This window comes from Onychostruthus taczanowskii, unplaced genomic scaffold (genome assembly GCF_017590055.1).
Source record: "Onychostruthus taczanowskii isolate IOZ18803 unplaced genomic scaffold, ASM1759005v1 scaffold1, whole genome shotgun sequence".
In the NCBI taxonomy this organism is placed as follows: Eukaryota; Metazoa; Chordata; class Aves; order Passeriformes; family Passeridae; genus Onychostruthus; species Onychostruthus taczanowskii.
This window is the reverse complement of record NW_024496525.1, coordinates 1,572,960-1,595,608: the sequence shown is the minus strand read 5'-3', so window position 1 is coordinate 1,595,608 and position 22,649 is coordinate 1,572,960. Positions and strand designations below refer to the sequence as shown.

General features: G+C 37.6%; 1 protein-coding gene across 2 annotated transcripts in view; it reads left to right on the top strand.

Moving 5' to 3' along the window:
• FUT8 (fucosyltransferase 8) overlaps positions 1 to 22,649 on the top strand; it is a 96,995-nt gene that overhangs the window by 4,714 nt on the left and 69,632 nt on the right. For both annotated transcript variants that reach the window (XM_041399065.1, XM_041399058.1), the window contains exon 2: positions 16,746 to 16,822. The gene's annotated coding sequence lies outside the window, so the exon portion shown is untranslated. The remainder of the gene's footprint in view (positions 1 to 16,745; positions 16,823 to 22,649) is intronic.

The window sequence follows — 22,649 nt, the reverse complement described above, 5'->3', positions numbered from 1 at the left end:
AGTCAGGAAAGCAAGCAGGCCTATCAAGAGATGAGCTTGACTGTGTGGGGAACTCATGTCTGAACTGCAGTGCAAAAATGGGATATACAAACAGGGGCAGCTGTGACAGGCTACAAAGGAGAAATTTAGAAAAATTGCTCTGATATGTAGGGATGACATCAAGAGAGCCAATGCTCACCTAGAGATGATGCTTAGGAGGGAGATCAAGGGCAGCAAGAAGAGTTTCTTCTAGCACTTGAGTAGTGAAAAGCAGGACAAGTAAAATACGAGCTTCTTTTGAAATGTGATGTGCCACTGTGACGGTGGATCCAGATAAGGCTGGCGTATCCTGATCCTTCTGTTCCTTAGTGAGGCATCACCAGCAGGATCTCCCAGGCCTCTGTGCTTATTAACAAGGGTTTGAGGAGAGCAGCTGCCAGCAGTGGCTGAGGATTCAGGTGGGGGTTATTGAGATGACTCAAATCCTACCAGTGCATGGGGCCAGAAGGACTGTACCTGTGAACTTTGATAGAGCTGGCCAGTGTCACAGTGAGGTCCTTCCATAGCATCTTGGATACCAGAAGACCCTCTCAATGGCTGAAAAAAATGTATATGTTGCACACTACAGAAAAGGCCAAAATACAGCCCAAAGAGCTACAAACTGGGTAGCTTCCTTTTTGTCCCTGGGAAAATAAAGACATGGGTTTTCTTGGAACACATTTCTGGTCACAAGAAGGAAGTGAATGGGAGCAATCAGCATGGATTTGTCAAAGGTAAATCATGCATGACAAGGCAGATTGCCTTCTATGGTAAGCTGACTGAATATTTGGAAGAGGTAAGAACAGTGGATTTAATTTTCCAGGACTTTAGCAAGATTTTCAACTCAATCTCCAATGATATTCTTGTATCCGGATGGAGACATTACAGATTGCTGGAGAACTAGAAGATATAAAAAGGACTGGTTGGATGGATGGATGGATTCAGAAAGAAGTGCTTAATGTGTCATATAGGGAGCTTGGTAACAAGAGGGGTACTGCAGGGATTTGTGCTGAATAGTGACAAAGTATGCTCTTGTGCTTGCAGATGACACCAAACTGGGGGGAGACAGTTGTGCTTGATGATGGGGCTGCCATTCAGGGGGACTTTGTCACTGTGAACACGAGGCCCATCTGGAGCTTTATTCAAGAACTGTTGCAAAGTCCTGCACTGGTGAAAGAGAAGCACCTTGCAGTGATACAGGCTGGGGACTGACAGGCTGGAAAGCAGCTCTGCCATGGGCAGGGACACCTTCCACTAGAGCAGGTTGCTCAGAGCCCCATCCAGCGTGGCCTTGTATACTTTCAGGGATGGGGCATCCACAACCTCGCTGGGCAGCCTGGTCCAGAGTTCCACCACTTTCACAGTAAAAAATTTCTTCCTAGTATCTTATGTAAACTTTCCCTCTTTCAGCTGAAGGCCATTTCCCCTTGCCTTATCACTACATGTCCTTGTCAGAAGTCCTTCTCCAGCTGACTTGTAGACCCCATTTAGGTACTGGAAAGTGCTCTATAAGGTTTCACAGGAGCCTTCTCTCCTTTTCCTCTTCCTTTCCCTCTCACTCTCCATAGCCCTGACTCTCTCAGCCTAATGAAGGGAAGGGCAGCAACATTCTGGACTCTATGAGAAGGAACATAGCCAGCAAATGGAGGGAAGTGGTTGTTGCTCTCTACTTGGTGTTCATTAGACTGCATTAGGGTGCTGTGCCCCGTTTTGGGATTCTCAATACAGGAAAGACATTGATAAATGGAAGTGAGGTTGGTGGAGGACTACCAAGATGATTAGGGAGCTGGAACACTTGTCCTGTGAGGAGGGGCTGAGAGAGATAGGTTTGTTCAGCTGGAGAAGCAGGTGATCTCAGTGGGATCAAACAACAACATACTGGTTTTTTTTGAGGACATCACCGAGAAGGTGGAGTCAGGCTTTTTAACTGAGATGTTTGGGGAGAGGACATGAGGCAGTGTTCATCAGTTGAAACACAGAAGGTTCAGGCTTGATATAAAGAAAAACTCTTTCCATGGGGGTTGTTGAAGCTGTGTAGGAGATTGCCCTGAGAAGCTGTGTAGCTTCTGTCTTAGAGGTTTTCAGGATCCAAATAGGAAAGCTGAGCAACCCATTCATATATCTGACTTTGAGCGGGGGATTGGACTAAGGGACACGTGAAGGTCCCTTCTAAGTTACGTTATCCTGTGAGTCTACAGCTGTGGTTCCCAGAAGCCTTACAGGAATGGAATAAGTACAGACAGAATATGTAGGTGGCTCATTATATCTTACTTTGAGTGGGGGATTGGACTGAGGGACATGTGAAGATCCCTTCTAGGTTATGTTATCCTGTGAGTCTACAGCTGTGGATCTTTAGTTCCCAGAAGCCTTACAGGAATGGAATAAGTACAGACAGAATATGTAGGTGGCTCAGCTGCAACATATCAAAACACAATCAGTAACAGTAACATTACAGTGAGCTTGACAAAAGCATCACTTGTATGTCAGGGTAAGCATTTTGCTGTCTCTTAGAAAGATGCATGTAGAGCTTAAAGCATATGAGTGATTAGACTTTTTGAAGAAAACATTTTGTAATGAGGCAAAAGTGTATTTTTATGTAGCTTTCCTTGGAAGGAGGAAAAATATGTTTTGCATATCATGTAAACTTTGAATCAGCTTTGACATGGACACCTGCACAGAATGGCTCATCTTGAAAAGCCTTTGGCAACTTAAACTAAAAAAATTATTCTTGTACAAGGAAGTATCTGTCAACCTTAAAAAATTGGTGATCTCTCTTGGTCGTTTGTCATGATATGTATGTATATTCATATTATGTAGCTTATAATGCATCATTTCAAGGTGATGATTTTCTGACAACCTGTTAAATCAGTTGCAATCAATTCTGATTTCCACCCCCTCCGCACCCCCAAATATTATATACTAGATCCCTCAGATGGTTATTGCTTCTTCCTGCTCTTTTCTCCCTCCCCTGCCACATTCTCAGGGTGGGGAAAATAAAGGAAGAGATGTAGCCCTAAGATGCAAGGAGCCCAGTAACTGTTTTGGAAGACTTTTGGCTAAAAGTCTTCAAATCAGAAGAGTTGCCTGTTGCAGAGAACTACTGTGAAATAACTGCGTGTATATGTATAGTTAAAATTTATTTTTCTTCTTTGTTATTTAAGTATGAGATGTTATATGAGGAATGATCTTTTTCTGAGGTTTTTGCCTCTTCATTTGTGTGTGCTAACCTGTCCTCTTTAGATATCCTCCCTAAAACAAATGGTGATTTCTGTAGCAAAGCATAGTTTCTATGAATAAATGATTGTATTTGGTTCCTTCAAATATTAGATATTTATAAGCATAATGTGCATAATTTATTTTCAGAATATATAACATGGTAAAAATAAATACTTCATCTATTGGTCATTCTAGAGCTTGATGAAGTTTGTGCTGCTACAATTGCTTTGTGGTAGCAATATTCTGAATGTAAATGCTTTTTAGGAGTGTGCTTTCATTATATGTTTGCTTCATAATCTTATAGTATGATGAATAATTTTCTGTAATGTTAGAGAATTTCTTTTGTGAGGCAGTTAATAGCAATAAATATCACCATGACATTATTAATTCTGCATTCTACAGACTCTTTAGAAGCTTGTGGAACATTGCTGTGAATATCTTATGGACATCAATTTTGACTTGCTGTGAATTAAACTCTTTCTTCAAAGCATTGCTCTTACAAAAGGTTTTGTAGAAGAGCAGTAGGAATTCTCTTCCCATAACCTCCCAATGTTCATCTTTGGTTTGTTATATTACTTTTGTTGTACTTCACCATGGTTTGTTTGTGCACTGACACAGTAACTTTTCAAAGTAAATCCGATTTGTATAGCTACCAGTATATTTGTTAAGCTTTTTGGAATGTATTTTTTTTAAGTTTTGTTTTGAATGTTTGTAATAAATATAAAAGAAAGTATTTATCCAATATGTTGTTTATTGAAGACTTCATAAAACATATAGTAAAAATATTTGTTTAAATTATTAATGTATTCAGTTACAAAAATTTCTTCTTAAAACCCTTTGCCTCTAAAGAAAAATCCTCTTGACCAAGTTCAGAATGTTTTTCAGATTGCCTGGAACCTTTGCCTTTACCTCTGTGCCTCTATTTATGATGATAAAACATGTAGTATACCTGATATGCTATAGTTAGCTGATATTTTTTTCTCCTTTTGGGTGCTTGCTAAACAACTTCCTTTGTTTGACAATCAGTGCTCACACAGCAACAGCAAAAACTCTTCCCTCTCAAGGACACAGTCATGTGGTTGTAATGTGTTGATGTGTCTGTCCCCCTCGCCGCCTTTTTGTTTTTCTTCCACCCCTAGTTGTATAAAACCATTCATGGTGGGGCACCTATGTCTTTAGTTTCTCTCAGCTGCCTAGGCAAGCATTTATTTCTTATTTAGGGCAAGATTTGAATATACAGGAGAAAAATTTAAAACCAAACATCAATGTTTTCCTTACTTTTGGGGGTTTCACTGAGATACATTTGTGGTATTGTGCCGTGTCTCAGTATGCTTACATAGTCTCTGCCCTTCCTTTTTCTGTAGTCTGAGGTTTAGAATGACTTGTTCACAGTTTACAGTCTTCTCGATGCATATCTTCACATTTCTGTTCAATAACTAAATCTGTTTCTTGGGAATTTGTTTTTTAACAGTACAGAATCTGACTTTTTGATCTGTCTATTGCTTGGGGTTTTTTTAAGTTATAGCAGCTAGGACAGCATGAATTACACCTTTTTCTTCACGTGGCCCACTGGAGGCATTCAGTGGCATTGAAAGATGTTCTCCTTGAGTTATTCTTCATTGCAGATGCCTACTCAGCAGTCTGGATTTTGGACTGCACTGCTAGACATTCTCTTTGCTATGGTTTTTGTCTTTTAACGTCAAGGAGGTGGTGCTGGACTAGGTATCAATACTCTGGAGTTTGCTCTGCCAGGCTGTAAAGATGGATGGCAATTTTGGTAGTCTGGCAGCTTACATTACATCCTGTGACAGTATTTTCAAATTCTGCAGATATATTCTTTGTGTACTTCCTAGGGAGCAGGGGATGACCCCTGGCAGGTTGTTGTTTTTTTTTTTGAGGTAACTTTTTTTACAGTGGCAGCAGGATCCTTGTAATGCATGTGAGAAAGCCCTTTTATCCTTCTTCACTTAATTACAACAGATGAGGAATTCAGTATAAGTAGAGCAGAGAAATGTTTGTCTCTCAAGGAGCCAGGCGTACATATGAGATACAGAGAGATCAGCATAATTTAAAATGCTTGTTTGATTTTCCTGTACAACGTACTGCAGCATCATGCATAGGTGATGTTAAAAATTCTGCAGATTCTGTGTCTACAGAAGAGCTGAGAGACCATGGTCTGTACTCGCTTGCTCTTAAGACCCTTCTCTATGTGTGCACAAATTCACTCAGAGTTTATCCTTAGGCACACTGAACACATCTAGTTGCTTCAAGCTGTTGGAACAAGAATAGGAAATATCCCAAGGACTGAAATCTGTCATAGGGTCATAAAACCATGTGTTGAGATGTAGCAGGCTATGCTGGTATCTCTTCACCAGGGATGTTTTGATGCTAGGCTTTCCAAAGAATGAGTTTGAAATACTGTTTTACAGAGCATTGATTTTTGCTTTCTTCCAAATGCACTGTGTCCTGAAGTCCTGCAGCAGGTGAGATCCTGCTGTCCTGGCTTTGAAGAGACAGTCACAGTTTTGTGAACAACTGTATTTTCAGTTACGACTTCCAAGACTGTGCCTTTCGTGTTCTTATGCAGATTGTGAGTACATTTACTATTCCAACTGAATCAGTCTGGAATCAGTCTGGTTGCTGTGGCTCTTTGGGGTGGGCTTGCTCATTCTTCACAAGAATGGAAGGGGAACTGACACATTTTTTGCCTGCTGAGTGGATTGGTTAACTGCATGCATGTCTCCAGTGTTGGTTTGTTCACAGTTACGGGTTTCACCTGTGGTTAAAATACCCCTTTATCCAACTTTTTATGTCAAACATCAGTTGTCTAGGAAAAGATTAAATCTAAGTCCTTTTTAGCTGCAGTTTTTTGTTGATGTGATGTGTATTTCCTCTCCACCCCATCTGACCTTTGATTGGTCCTTTCATGTTTGTTAACTTTGGGGATGCCTTTTGTAGTACTTTGGCCTGTCTGATTCCATGTTTTCTCCTGCTTACCTAACATCCTTCTTTGTCTGGTGGAGAGCCCTCTTCTTAGAGGAGAGATTTGGAAGATGAGCATAAAATTGACTGTGGTACAATATAGTTCAGATTTTCAGGTGTTTTCAAGTCATGCCATGCTGATTAAGGCATTGGTTTGATATCCTGAATGTTATGGAGTCATAGAATGGTTTGTGTAGGAACAGACCTTAAAGATCATTCAGTTCCAACCCCCCTGCCATGGCCAGGGATACTTTTCACTGGACTACCTTCAGCTACCTGAAAGCAGCAACTAGGTTATCCTGAAGCCCTCTCTTTTTCAGGCTGAACAAACACAGATCTGTCAGTCTTTTCTCATAGGAGAGGTGTTTTGCTAGAGATCGTTTAGAAAATGAAATGAGTAATCTTGGCCATTTGATTTTATAGATTTATATGACTAATTTTTATGCTTTCAAAAATCTGAGCTAGTAAATGGAAGTAAGAGTTTAGTGTTCCATCAGAAATGTTAACCAAGGTGTCAGTTACATGGTTATATTTGGAAATAAGTGGGAAAAATAGTAAGCAGAATTGTATCTTATTTATTTCACAGTGCTATTTTGAAGGTGCATGCAGGCCTTTTGATGCTGAGTCAGGCCTTCTGACTTTCTTTGTGTTCATATAGCTAGTGTAAATACAGAAACACTTTTTCACAGTTCCTGAATTTTCATTTAAATATATTTCCTTGTGACACTGATGTGAAATGCTGCAATATGGTCATGCCATGTTAGACAGCAAAGGTGCAACCTGGGTGTTCCTGAAAATTGTTTCATGCTGAGAAGTTTGTAAATAGCAGGTAAAACTCACTGGCAACTGTAAGTCAAGCATATTTAGCCAGTTTTTTGTTTCTTAAAGGGGTTACTGTGATCTGACTTCTAGGACAGTAGAAACCTGCTTGTGTACCTAATGTTCTCTGTGCCATTTTGTTATGCAAGACCTCCTTGAAGTCATAAGCAAATAGGAAATCTTTAGATTGCTAACCTTTTGTTAGTGGCTTTTCTCTTGAAGTCTTCTACTGTTGTGTAGTACTTAACTTCTTACTGTCCCTGGAAGAAGCAACCACAAGGAAATTGATTATTTTTGTGGTTTAAACATATCTTATCAAAAAAGGTTATAGTTTTAACTGTTCTTTTCAAAATCATTAGTACTGTGAAATGGAAGCATTTGAAATGTTCCTTTGGACAGTTATTTTCTTGGTTTTTGTTTGCAAAGATTTCATTAATACGGTGTTTATTAACTGCCATCACTTGGGTTGAATTGTATCTAGAGTTCAGGACTCTGTTATGGTTTTTTTTTATTCTTATGTTAGGTCAAATGTGACTGTAGATAAAAAAAATGCTCTGAACCATGGATTCCCATCTGAGAATTCTTCAGCTGTGTTTGGATATGCTGTGTGAAGACTTACTGTTATTTTGAAGGTAGATAGTCCCAGATGTGCAGTTAGTATGTGCTAACATAAAAAAATACAGTGTGACAGTATATAAGAATAAACAATGGTAAACCAACATGGAATATTGTCATTTGAACGGATTTCTAATGACATTTGTACTATTACAAGTGTCTGTCTCCCCTTAATTACAGTAATTACACATGTGTAATTGGTGACAGCATGTACAGTGTGTAGAGAAAAGATATTTGGAAGGCAGACTCATTAGTTTTTGAGCTTCAGCAAAACATTTTGTCTCTCATCTGTCTTTTGTCTTGCACTTTCTGAGCTTTAGACTTTCTGTTTCCTGATGGAAATGTATGAAGTGTAGTGACAAGTTTGTCTTTCTTTATCCAGTAGGCTCTCTAATGAGTTCAATGATGGACAGCACTGATGTCAAACTGTGTCTCTGTAAAACTAAATGTACAGTGAAAGCTGCTACAAATTTTGCTTGTATATCAGGTTTAAGATTACATATTACATTTTTTTTATGTTTTCTTAATGTCTTTTCTTTCATGTTTCCCAGAGTTCCTCCATATACTACCTTTTCTTTTCCCACTGTCCTGTATTGGGATCAGGATTTAGCAGAAACCCCATTTTCATGATTCTGTATCTCTTGGTGTTTGAGTACTGCCTTGTTTTCTTTGCTTGGTGTCTGCCAGCATCTCTTGACTAATGGGAAAGGGTGATCTATGGTTAAATGATGCAGCCGTTACAAAGGGAAACAGAAGGGGTGCTTGGTACAATTTATAAAGTTCTTTGCTGTTTGAAAACTGGGTTATATGTATAGTGTAGATTAAACTTATCCATATTATGTGCATATAGGCAGAGGTATATACAAAAATATGTAGTTATACCAGATTACGCTGGTCACATAGGGTGGCTTGTACCACAGTCATTGGGTATTGTAGGGAAACCTGACTTGAAACTACCAATCTATACTTGCTTTGGGTGTGAATGAAGCACTTTTTTGTAGAGCCTTTAACCCATTATAAATTTATTGCAGTGTCTGTCTGCTCTCCTTCATACAGTATAAACTGAAAGAGAAAAAAAAAAAAGATGAAATTCAACTCGATTAAAAATCAACATGTAACTTTTTTGCTTTTTATCCCTAAGTTGGAAGGACATATGTATAGTTTGCGATGAAATTCAGCTCGATTAAAAATCAACATTTTTGCTTTTTATCCCTAAGTTGGAAGGACATATGTATAGTTTGCTAAATATTTATTTCATAAGTTAAGCATGAGAGGAGTAAGAAAGTTATACAATGGATAGTAAAAGTGGGAGATAGGAAAATAACAACCACTTCAGGAGGAACATCGAAGTGTACATTTGAAGGAATAGTCTCTTAGTATCATGCTGCTTTAGTCTGTTTGTGGTGAAGCCTGCTCAAGGAAAAGATGTCAAAAGTTTTTCAAATACCAGCAACTTAAAAGACCTCAAATCTCTCTGAAATGAAATTTACTCTCATATTAGTACATGTTTTTTTCCCTAACATTTAGGTTTTGTAAAACTTGGTGTGTAGTATCAAGGAATATATTCAAAGGCATTTTCCGCTGCACCGAATGATATAAATTACATGGGTTTTCTGTATAATATGAATACTGATGGAATTATATTTAATACAGATTTTCAGCTTCCTTCATTATCAGGCACCTAACAGACATTGCAGAAAGGCCTTTCAGATTTTGTTATTGAAAATCCCTGACCACTTCTTTGATCTTAATTCCAAAAATCTTAAATTTGATAGTCGTCTTGACTTTTTTTGAAGATTTGTTTGAAGATCTACCTTTGATTAACCTCTCTGATAAGCATGAACATTTACCATGTCTGATAAACATGAAGCTGCACTGCTCTCAAGGGAAGCAGTGTTGTGTGTTCTTTTTTTCGGAGCTTCCTGGTTGCTGAATGCTGCTTGCATCTGTTCTTACCCTTCCCACGGAGGAGCAGTGGCAGCAGTACAGAATTGATACTATCTTTGAAATCTGCTCAGCTGCTGGTATGGGTCTGAGTCACAGCAGTGAGGTTGACCACAATCTTGTTAATGCACTGCTACTTGACCAGTCAGTTAATAAAAGCAGAATCACTCAAGCTGATCGATGATAGACTTTGAAATAAAGTGCTATGATTTTTATTTGGTTCTTGTTTGAAAAGCTTTAAAGAAAAGATGAAATGACATACGAATTCCTAGTATAATTTCCATAGCAAAATCAAACCATGTGCTCACTGTGGGTAGGTTTGAAGAACTTACCTTTTCAGAAGGTAGAAAAAAATGAAGAAACAAAATGGTGAGGCATCTGAGGCACAATAAAAAATGTGGCTTCTTTCTTTTAATTTACTAAATTAATTGTTTCAATTCGTTTTGTGTGTCCACCTCTCTTTGAATAGAATTTTTTTCTGACTGTAAAAGACTTGAGTAACGGTATTTGTAGGGGTAGCTGGTATTTGTAGTGTAAGGTGTATATTTTTTAATTTTTAAAAAACTTCACCTGCTTTATGAGAGAACTTTGATAGTATTAATTAAAATTCCACAGTTTAAAATGATTCTGCAAAATTAATAGCAAGATTCTCTACCTTTTTTATATAAATATGAACCAGAAACAAATAAGACTTTTTTTTTTATTGGCTTACAGCCATGTTCCTTTGTGTTGTGTTTTCAACATCACAGTTGTTTTTCAGTGAAATGTATGGTACTATCTTTCTTCTGTGAAGCTTGCTGATTTTTTCCCTGTGACTGTCAAACATTGTCTTTTAGTAGGATGGACTTTCTCTTTTGAACTAATTACTGCAACTGATAACAAATAAAAATGAGGCTGTGCTGAATGAACAATTTCCTCCCTCAAATTCAAAGCCTTTTTTTAAAAAAAAAATTGTTTCTTGACCTGATTTTAAATGAATGAGTTTTGCCAGCATTTCAGCTTGTAGATTGTTATTTCTTCTATATGTTGACTGTATTCTCACTTAACAACATTCTTAACTGGGTTTTCCTGACAGCTTTTTTCAGTCTTTTCATTCATTAGCCAGTGTCTACAGAGTGTTCTTTCTGTGTGATTTTCTTTCCTTTAAATTTTCTCATTCTTTTGGTTGAATTTCTAAAGATAGTTACTACTTTTTCCTCTTTTTTTAAAATGTACTTTTCCAGACTTTATCTGCACTTAATTTTAGTTTCCTTAAGCTGGTTTGATTTCAAATCCCTTTTGACTGCATCATCACTAATAAAGTGGACCATTGTCTGTTTCTGAGGGCAGCTGGCACAGATTGAGATTTGTCCTTTCTGTTAATCTTTCAGCCTTAAAACAGGTAGCTGTGTGCGCAGTGCTGTTGGAAGTTTTCCCAGCCATGTGATAACCCTCAGATTGTTCCCAGAGGTTGGGAGAGTGCAGATAGCCTTTATCAAAAGTATTTCAGGACTTGTTCTGACATGATGATTTGCATTTCAGTGTCTGGGAAAGTTTTAGTCGTTAATATATTGATGTAACCTTTCAGGTTAACTTTTGTAAATGCAATAGTTAAGCCAGTTACTAGCTAGAGGTTAATTCAGTTTTATCTGTGATCTGCTTCCTAACTCTGTGAATCATTAATATTAAATCTTATGGTTTGAATGATTCTGCCAGCTGTCTAGAAAAAAACTCAAACTATACCCAACAACCAAAAAAACCCCACAAAACAGTGAAATAAATAATCTCAACAGTCCATCCAACTCCCTCATCCACTTAAATTTTCTGGTTTGGTAATTTATAGAAGGTCTACATTTTCCTGCTCATTGTAACTTCCCCATTCTAATGTTATGTGGAGTGTTTAGCTTCTTTTACATTCTGTATTTCAGAGGAGACTAATTTGAAGATATTCAAGAGAAGTCTTCCTGCCCCACCCTATCTATCTGTCCTCCCTGAGCCAAGTATGCCTTCTAACAGGATGGAGTATCTCAGGAGATGTGTTGTGTCAGTTGAGTTACATTTTTGTTTACTTTCCGAGATTTGCAGCCACCTTTTTTTTTATTCCCATAGTTCTTGTGTTAGTTTGCTGAGAAACAGAAGTTTGCAAAGAAGCTCTGGAGATATTCTACTGTTTGCCACCTTCTCCTCCCTGTGACCCTTTAGCTACCCACACTTGCCACTCATTCCTTTGGAGCTGTGATCTAGGTTGCCATTCGTAAGTCTTGTTATTTTATTAAAGAGGACAGTCTTTGCATTTAATTTGCTCACTGGTGATTTGAATGACAGCAGAGTTTTAGCCTGCCAGGCTGGGAAGCACAGATGGCACTTCACATGGCTGAGAAAAAGTGGAACTCTGGGGAAAAGAAGCATATGTTTTCCTGGATTTGAGAGAACGAAAAGAGGTCCAGTGCTTGAAGTGTTTTTCCAAATTTTCCCCAAATTTGCACTACACATGCAATAGTGTAATGCGTTAGCAATGTTACTCTAGCATACAGAAAACTCTGTAAAGTGAAAAATGTAGGCCTGCAGACACTGAGCAACAGTGATGTGTCTTCCAGGAATGATGGGATGTGTCAGCTAGGGCCATGTAAATAAAAGGGAGAAATGAGTCAAGTGGTTGGGCCATTGTGTCTTGAAGGAGAAAAGCAGGAAAGAACTTGAGAACTGTGCAATAATAGGTTTATTACCTTCTGAGTCACCTGCCTCCTGGCAGGTGGATAGGTTAAAAATGTGCTTATATTTGAGAAGTTATTTTGTAACTTAATTCTTCATTTGGCCCTTTAATACGTCCATGAATGAAGTCAGCAGATTGTGCACTGTTCTGTGTACTGCATCCGTTTTGTAGAGTGCTCTGAGTTTGTGCCTTGAAAAACCATTAGGTGTCAAAATTTCAATATCACAAAGAACCTTTGTACCTTAAAGCAACTATTTTATATTTTCTTCTCTAAAGGATAAGCACTTAATGATAATAAATTTTGTTCCTCTATGTTATTTGTGCTGTTAAAAATGGTGTGCTCTTAGAACAAGGTCAAAGTGGCAAAGTACTGTGTTACAAAGAAAAACAAGTGTGGGGAGATCTTTGTATTTTCTGCTTATTTTGATGAATATGGAGGAATAATGCTCCCAGATCTGGCTTGACTGAAAGTGGAATTTCATTGACCAACTTCTATGTCCTTCTCAAACCAGTGGTAATCAAAGCTTATTTGAAGGGGAATCTCCTGTACCAAATTGAACTGCAGAAAGAATCCTGCGCCCTTCTCTGCGAAACAGATGATTCCTGGGAGCTGCTTCTCTGTGCAGTAGAAGTTTGATGATTTGACTTTGTACCTTGCATATGCCAGCTTTTTTAGCTCTTAGCAGTGAGGACTCTGAATAAAAAAAGCAGCAAAACCAAACCCCAAACCATTATGTAATGTATATAGAAAACCCTATATGACTTTTTTAAATATATACATTAAAAAGATTAGCTTTCCTTCTGTCTCCGTGGGATGTTTTTCTTTCCATATTTGTATAAGGAAATTTGCTTAGTACCAGCAATTAGCAGTGCTACCAGGCAAATGGATTGATGGGTATAGGAGAAATGAAATTCACTTTTTCAGTTATATGCCTTCTTCTCCATTAGAAACATACATTATCACTTAAAACTGGAAAAATCATGTTCTGAGCCTCACTTGGGCTTACAAAAGGAATAATTTTCTATTTTTTTTTTCTACAAATGTACTGATTTTTGTTGGAAGTGGTTTTGTTGTGTTTAAATGTTTTAGGTTGTTTAAAACAGATTCCTTTCATGTAGTGTTCTCCCTAACATTGGTTCAGTCACTTCTCTTGAAACTTGAAACTGTAGAGCTGGCAGTGGAAAATGTGGGTGACTTTATTAAAAAGCTGGTCTGTGTGCTTCAGAAATTGCTTGGACTAGAGAAGGTAGGAATTATCATGCTTGGGAGTAGATTTATGTGTTTGGAGTAATAGAAAATGTTTAATAAATAAAAAATAGGTTGCAAATTCACATACTTGAGCACTGGTGAGAACTCCGGATAGACCCAGACTGGTGATCAGGGGCAGATTGCTGTTGTATGACCCAGCTCCTGATCCGCTTCCTTCTCAGATGATGTGGCTTGGTGAGAGTAACATGGTTCTAAACCACACCAGCTGGCTTCTAGCTTTTAAAAACAGATTGTTAGGACCAGCCAATAAAGCATTCGTTGATTTACATTTAGATTGGCATTAGCTCTGATCACAGTCACACTCAGAAAAGAGTAAGTCATTTGGATAAGAAAGAACTGGTAGTGTGATTAAGCTGAACTTGTCTTCTTAAAGGAGAAAGAAAGCATTTGGCAAGTAGGACCCGGGAAGAAATAACAGTAGTCTTTACTGGGTGTGAGGGCATATATGGCAGAGAAACATCTGAAAATAAATTTATCTGAGGCATAAATTTATGGAGAAATCGTATTTGAAAATCGGAGGATGAGGTTTGAAAATCAGAGGATGAGGTCTAGTCCCAGAAATGGGGAGAAAGAAACTTAGTGGCTCAAGATGATCTTTTATGTATTTATCTAAGAATACTGTGTAAGATAATGAGGTTGATCCTGGACTCAGAGGATAGAGCAGGTAAGGAAATATATGATTGTTATTTGTCATAAAGTTTTCAGGATTTTATTCAAATTCTGTTCCTCAGATCTACCACTGGTATCCTGTCCATATCTGAAGGCAATGTTTATTGTTTTTATTTTTTCTCTTCTTAGTGCACATTTTATATTCTTCCGAGCAGAGACAATTTGCATTCTCTAAAGGTGGGATTTTGAGTGATGTATCTGATTTGTCCTGTGGTATTGGGACAGTAGTCCTGGCCTGGCATATGCGTCTAGTGTCTCTGTTCAGAATTAAATCAGTTTGCCCCAGTCAAATGGAGAAAGGATGGGAAAAGTGTTTCCTTTTTTTCTTCCTCCTTGCTGCAACCCTCTGTATTCCTAAGATGATGCAGGTATTTTTTGTCGAACATATCTGTAGTTACAATCACTAAAGCGTGGCATCCTTGAACTCTATTACCTTGCTCTTGTGCCTTCAAATTTTGTGTCTTTTTGAAATGCAACTTAAATTACATGAAAAGTGTTGATGAAATGTTTTGAACTTGATTTTGATTGTCATGCAGGAGACTGGATTGAACACTGCAGACATTATTGAATCCTTTATAAGAATATATATATATATATATGTATTTTTTTTTAATAAATAGATTAATTAAAAAATAAAGAAAAAGAGAAAAAAGGTAATGACTAGTCTTTGTGCACCCAGCAATTTAAAGTCAGAACTGGGCATATAACTAAAATTTTCTATCCATAAGTTCACTTCATGACCTTTGTCTCCAAAAAGATCTGTGTAAGAGATCAAATTTATCTGGAAGGAGCTGCTGTCTAATGAGTGATATTTGTAAATAATCTTGAGGTGGTTGAAGCAGAAATGCAAAGATTTTTTTAAATGCTTCCAGTTTTTACATTATGAATAGAATTAAAATCTCAGGGATTGATTAGCAATACTGGGCTGTAAAATTGTAAACTTTTTGATAGCTTTGAATATTTCAGAGTAGACTGGCTGTTTTAAGATAATCACAATTTATGTAAAGTGGCTGTATTCTTTTTATGGAACTGTGGGAAGAATCCCAAAGAGCTTTATTTCTGTCCTATTAGTAATGTAGGGCATGGTGATTTGCCCAGCCTGGTAGGACTGGAAGGCCTTTTGGTACTGCTTGCAATTCTGTTGCTTACAAATAAATCAACTTGTAAATTTAGTAATAGTTCTTTTCATTATATGAAATGCAAATGTTTCTATTTCATGTTTACCATGAGTCAATCTGTCTAAATCTATTTTTCCATATGTATGGCTCACATAATGTGCTACCTTCTACTTGTTAATGAGGTTGGAAGCATGAACTTGTAAGAAAATACATCATTAATGTTTCATACAAAAGTAAGACTAAGCATCATTGTAGACCATGCGGTAATATGTTCCCTGTAAGGCTACCTCTTGCAGCATGTGGACTCTGAATTTTGTTCTGCTTGGCTTCTTGAGTCACCTTCAGCTGAAATTTTTCAATTTTTTGTGAAGCAGGCAGTGCAGCTGATTTGATGAGAGCTACAATAAAATAATGAGTTTATTTTTTCTGATTTTGCTTTTTATACATGGAGCAACTGGGTGGTATTTATTTTGATTAGAGTTTCTGAGATACTTTATCACAGCAAAACCTATAACCTTTTCATTGAGTGCCTTAGCCAAAGAAGACCCAGACTATCAATCTTAAATAGAAGTGAAAATAGGCTATCTCCCTGTTTCCCTCAGGCTTTCAATTTTTGGAAGTTCATGGGCTCTGACTTTGTAGGTGCTGATTACTTTAAACAATTTATTACATGAATAGGAAAACAGAGAATTCAGATTTTTTTATCACTGTTGATGCTTTTGACAGCTTTAACGTTGCCAATTCACCTTTAACAGTACAGCTGCTGAAGCTTCTCTTTGAAATAGAAAATCACTTAATTTTCATTCAAAAATAAGACTAATTTGGTCGAATTCTCATTGCAGTAAAAGTCAGTTATCTGAAGCACTTATATTTTTTTTCCTTTGTTCCTGGTACTATTGTTGCTTTAGTCGATTTCCTGTTTATCCTTTCCCTTTCCCTTTCCTTCTCCTTCCCCTTTCCCATCATGTTCACAAATAAGCTTTTTCAACAACAAATTTCTTGCTGTTTCAGAGTCTGATAGTGCAGCTTTTGATTGCTTTTCTTAAATGGCCAGGAATCAACGTTTAGTTTTGTAGTGTGCTGCCGTTCTGAATTAGTGAGACAACTGTTAGGAAATGACTAACTCCTTGCCTTGATAACCACAAAGTAAGATTTTGTTTAAAGCAGTTTTTTTCTTCACTGAAAGAGTAGTCAAGTGCTCTAACGGGCTGCCCAGGGAAGTTGTTGAGCCTTCATGGCTGGGTGAATTTAAAAGATATGTAGGTGTGGCCCTTAAGGACAAGGTTTAGTGGTAGACTTGGTAGTGGTAGGTTTATGGCTGGACTTGAGAATCTTCAAGGTCTTTTCTAACCTAAATGATTCTGTGATAAAAACTAATGAGCTTTTCCTCTTCTACTTTCAGAGACTTGCCTATGCTTCAAAATGAAAGTGAGGAAGAAGAATCCTTGAAAGTATTAATTTGAACAATAATTATTGCTTGTAAGTACATCTCATCCTTTATGATGTTGCCTTCACAATTGGAAAGTGCTCTTCTGTTGATAAGTCTTTGTCAGCTGAGAAGAGGAAACTTTGCAAAAGAGAGGTCAGTCAGGTCCTTCACTTTTCAGTGATCACTGACAAAGTGGGTCAGTCAGATACCCATTTCACTGTTTCTCTGTACACCTATTTCTCTCCCTTCTCCTCTTTGCCTCTCATCTCTGAAAAGATAAATTCTTTGGTAGGTTCGTTATGTACCCTCTGTCTTACGTACAAAATCCTGTATTTCTGTGGTGGTATTTCTGGGCCCTTTCCATCTCTATTGCAGATGTCACATGTGTTTCTCAGACGTAAGCTTGTCTTCTGCAGAGGCTGCGCACAGGCCACACTCCATGAAGTTTTTCAAGAGTTATAAGCAACTAAGGTGTTGTGGGAGGAAAGTATTGTGTGCTCTGGATATCCCAGATCCAGTGCTTCAGATTCTTATGGTTTTGAAGGTCTGGGCAAGTACCATAATAGTCATGTTTGAGGACACATTTTTTTTTATTTAAATAAAACTTAGCAGAAAGGTAACTCTCTTCATTTTGAGAAGAATGCTTAAAGAATGATGTGAACTTCACTGAAATATGAATCCGGGTGTGAACTTGAAAACCAAGCATATTGTGACATTATTCTTTTTTTGATGCAACTGTAGAAAAGACTGTTATGATCAGTATTCTTGACTATGATAAGAAAGTTGTGAAAATTTCTTAAACTTCTACAATTGAACAAATTAGACTAAGAGTTCAAGCAAATATGTTGCAGATTTGATGCTTTTACAGGTCACCCAACTTCACTAGTGGTTGTCAAGCTGGCAACATCTAAAGTGCTCTCAATTATTTTGATTTATTTTGTGCATTTATAACTTTAGAAGTACTGTAGTATTGTAGAGTTTAATGAATGGTTTATTAAAAAAAAAAAACCAAAAACCAAAAACAAACAAGAAACCAAGAAAACGAAAGTGGGATTTCAGATAATGTTCTAGGGACCTTCTGGCCAGGCCAGAACAAAGAATTTGGTGATAGCTTTCCAATTGTCCAGATAGGTGTCTTGAAACTGGGCTAGCTGTTTTGACTGCTTCCTTTTGGTGAGAGGACTTGTTTCCATTTCCTGAACCCAGCATACTTCTCTGACTCCTACTGAAACAAATTAACTGATTTACCTCACAAATCCAGAGGAAAGGTTTTGGTTCTTGGCTTTTGGGATGGATCAGCTCAGATGACTGTTCAAAGAAGTGTCCAAATGGTGCAGAAGAAGCAGAGAGATTCTGCAGGCAGGAGCAAAGTGTGGCTGTGTGGGAGCATAAACCTGTCCCTTCAGGCAGCTGCCAGTCAGTGGATTTGCCCAGCAGTTTGTGGTAACACTTGCTTGAAGTTGTTAGGCTGGGAATACATGATTTGACTTCGGAGAAAAACAGGCTTCTGTGGAAGCTTCACAGACTAGAAGTGGCTAATCTTGCCAGATCCCACCCAGCCATTGCAGTTAGTCAGAATGGTTTATTGATGTGGAGTAGAAACAATGATTCAGAGGGAAAAAAATCCTAACAGGTAACTAGGAAATCTGTAACAGTCTTTCCCCCACCCCATGCTCCAACTGTCCAGCCCCATGTGTAGTATATGTGTGCTTCAGGCTCTGAAAATGAATCAAAGGTAGAAGAACTTTCATGACTTCTCAAAACCTCACTTGTATCAGAATTTGCTGGTCCCTTGTACATGATGTTATGTAACAGAACAATTTGTATCTTAATTTGAAGTTTTGTAAATTAAGATCTGTTTCCTTGTGAGAGCCTGCTTGCAGGCATGCATGCATATGTAATCACTTGCTTCTGTACTTCCTGTTGTTCTGTGTTCACACCACCTTGCTTGGTCCGGAAGCTGTGGTGATGGTGTGACTGTCTTTAGCAGAGATGTGCTCATTTCTGTAGCAAGAAAGAGACACAGTGGTTGAAAACTTCTTCTTGCCTTTTCTGTTTAGTTTGTGTGGGAGGGTAATTAAAAGGATTTGAGCAGGTCTATAAACTGCAGTGCCTGGAGCTATAGTTAAGCCAGGGGTTTGGTATATGCATTGCTCAGCTACAGAGGGAGGTTGAGCAGTGGAGGAAAGCAGATTTGGGCTCAGTGTCTAGGTAAGATCTAGGTCGTGCTGGTGGGTTGACACAAGTAACTGAGCGCTACAGTGAGGTGAAATCTTCCTCGTAATATTGATTATGCAATCCATGGATCGTGTTGGATTCCTGCTTCTGGTCAGATTTTGTAATAGACTGCATTTGGAATTATTTTCTGCTATCACAGTATGGCTTGGGGAGACTGTATTATCATCCATATACTTATTTGATATTTTTTCCTGATTCTTTTCAGATATAAAAATGTTTCCATGGTAGCCTTTCCTTTTTTTTTCCCCAAATCATATTTCACACTTAGTCTAATCCATTCCATCTATGAACTGCTGTTTTGTAGTTTGTTGAGAAATAAAGATAAAATCAACATTTTTTATTGCATTCTATAACACTTTCTTATCCTTTCTTGGATATTCTGTAAGTTAGATTAATCTGCAATGGGCTTTTCAAGATAAACTAATCTCTGGAAAAGGCCTGTATATCTTGAGTTTTATTTATTGTAAGGGCACCTAAAATGTCAGATACATATTCTCTGTTTCAACATATCTAAATAGATCAGTGTATGATTCCTGATGGAAAATACCTTTTCAGGAGGGTATGTTGCTGATTTAGCCCTGCCATTTTATTAGAACTCTGCCTCTGTGGTTCTGGAGAATCTCTGATCTTACTTGCTACGTTCCCTCTTGCCTGAGGATCAGCAAAGTGTTTCTTGTTCTAACATTTGGCTTCAGTGTGCTCTTCTATCCTGGTAGGCATTTAGCTTGGATTCTTCTTTGAAAGATTGCTTCCTGCTTCTCTGTCTCTCTGAACTATATTCTTTATTAAAAATGTGTTCTAGATAAGTCATTTCTGATGCAGAGGCACAAACAACAGTCTTTTATGTTTTTCTTTTCAAGAAAAGAGGATGCTAATGGATCCATTGACACACATTTTTACTGCAGTGAAAAATGATACCAGGCTGAGACACTGCAGAGAGGTTGGAAGACTGGAGGAGAATTTAACACGAAGCAAGAAATTAGAATGAGCAGGGAAAAACAGGATTCAAGCCATTAAGGGCAAATTTAAAATCCTGATTTTAAATTAAAGGAAAAGAAAACAGGGGAGTCCAGGATAAGGAATGGCTGAGAGTTCTGAAGAAAGAAATTGAGGGTTAAGAGCTACCTTAAATCAAGAGTATCATGCACCAAAAGTAGTTCTGAGAATGTAACATCACACCAGGATGGATAAATGAAAGTGCTGTCATTCAGCACTGTAAAACTGATGTAGATCTTTCTGCACAAGCTAGGGTAGAAATGGAGTCAGCTGGGTCATTGTGTCCAGTTTGGAACCATGCATTTAATGCACACCAAGAAATCAAAATTATCTTGCTGAAGTGGAGAGTCCAGGAGAAAATAGTATTGAGAATAAAAGGTTTGATCCAAGACCTGTGAAGAGAGGTTGAAATAATAAGAGGCTGATTAAGGAGCAAAAATTCTTCCCCCCTTAATTGTCTCTCTCTTTTGTGAATGAAGCATAGGGAGAACAGCTTTGCAAATGTTGCTGAGAAGGAGCATAGGATCTCTTTCTGCATATTGCAGTGTTTCTTTTTTTTTTTAGCTTGAATACTTCTTTCAGTGGACCAAGTAACATTTTATCTTGACTGCATCTAATTTTAAACTTAAATAGTCCAAATCTAAAATATAAACTGAAAATTTGAAAAAAAAACTAGACATGATAACCTGGTGGATACTATTTGGCTCTAAATTAGTATTATTTTTACAGTGCCTGAAAAGCCAAATTTCAAATACCGTTGCTAGTCTATACCTTTTAAAATGTCTAGGATTAGTCTGTTAAGTGAAACTAAACTTTTGTAATGACAAATTGTTTAACAGGACAAGATCAGGAAATAGGGAAGAAGTTTCACAACTTGCAAGCTTCACAAGTTTCACAACTTGCTTCACAAGTTCTTTCAGTTAAATAGATGAGGATGTACATCACAGGTTTTTAAAACTTTGTTTATAGTATGAAGTACAGAGAGATAGTGTATGTGGGATAAATGTATCTGTGAGTTATGAATTTTTATTTAATATTGTAATTTTTAGATGAAATGGTAAGAGGGAGTGATAGTCTTGCACACTTTTTGCTGTTGAGTGAAAGAAATTGTAGTTGTCATGGGGAGAAGAACAAGATGTGGGTCAGTGTCAAGGCGACATCTACAGTATAGAAATATTCTGCAGTTGTTTTGGCATTGCTCTTTTTTAATGATGTAATTATACTACATTGATAATTCAGTACTTCTTTATAGTTTGGATTATATTAAATAGTGGCTAATAAACACACCTGAAATTAGCAGATCCTGCTAGCGTAAGAAAATCTTAATTTAATTTGTTTTTTGTTTTTTTGACTTCAGTCTTGGTGGGGTTTTTTTGTTACTTCTTTTGTTCTTAAACAAATGTTGAAATAAGCCAAGTCTAAGGGGAATGAGAAAAATTAGATGTTTGCCAGTATGTGGAAAAAAATCTAATCAAGACAGAGGTTAATTGCAGGGTGATTCACTTGAAACTGATCCTAATGATACTGTCTTAATCAGATTGATTTTGCCTAAGCATATTTGTCGTAACTCACGTTAACTGTATTAAAATTGGTTAATGAATCCAAAAACCTGTCAGTAAAGAGGGAACTTTCAAATTCTAAGGAAGGCTTCCTCATTGCTACATGGCAGGAGGTTCTTGGTCATTGGCTTTAGCTCTTGGGAAGAATACATTGCTCCTAATAATGTCTAAATTTGATAGAAAGAGATCACTAACTGTTAAATTGCTTGGCAAGTTGAACTGGAAAGTATTTGGATAGAGCCAAATGTGTGATCTCAGGTCTAGAGACCAATATTGTAGATTGCACTTATGAATTAGAGACAATGGTTTTGAGTAACACGGGCAGTAGCAGGGATGTAGGGGAGGTGATATTAACTGCTGTATACAATATTAATGGGCTGTGGTGAGTGTATAATGGCTAGTTTGGGGTTCCTAAGATTAGTCAGAAATAGTCTTAAGAGGTTTAGAGGAGAGCTGTAAAAATGCAGGTTCTGGGAAAGTATATCTCATTTTAGAGATTTAAGAAGCTTGTTCTGTTAAAGTGTTACTTGAGCAGTTTTGAAGATGTGAACTTTAATCCTAAACGAAAAGGCATTGGTGAGAGCTGAAAACAGACGTTTGGTAACCAAGTAGTTGAGCAATTTATCTGGGAATCATTTGTTCTCTCTCATTTTCTCTTTCAATGTGCTTGAACCTCATGTATGGTTTTAGTAAAATGTGTGCCTTTTCTTGGAGAGCATGTGTGGTCCTGATGCAAGAAACAGGAGAAAGTGTGTGATCATTGGCTCACAAAGCAAAGATGGTAGTCATGATGTATTAGAGTGCAGCAAGACAGTATAGCAGAATATACACATTAGATGGAAAGAAAGCAAGGATTGCCACTGGGCTTGCAGATGGAGCTGAGACCTCATGTTGTGGCTCGGGAAATGAAGATATTACAGACTACTGCTGAGCAATCCCAGCCCAATTCCCTGTGTCCTGTGCTCCTCTGGGAGCAGGCTGTTAATACACCTTTACCCAAGTCAGCCTGTTACTGGTAACACTTTTGTCACAAACACCATGTAAAATACAATGTATCACAGTAACAGGAATATAAATCTGTGAA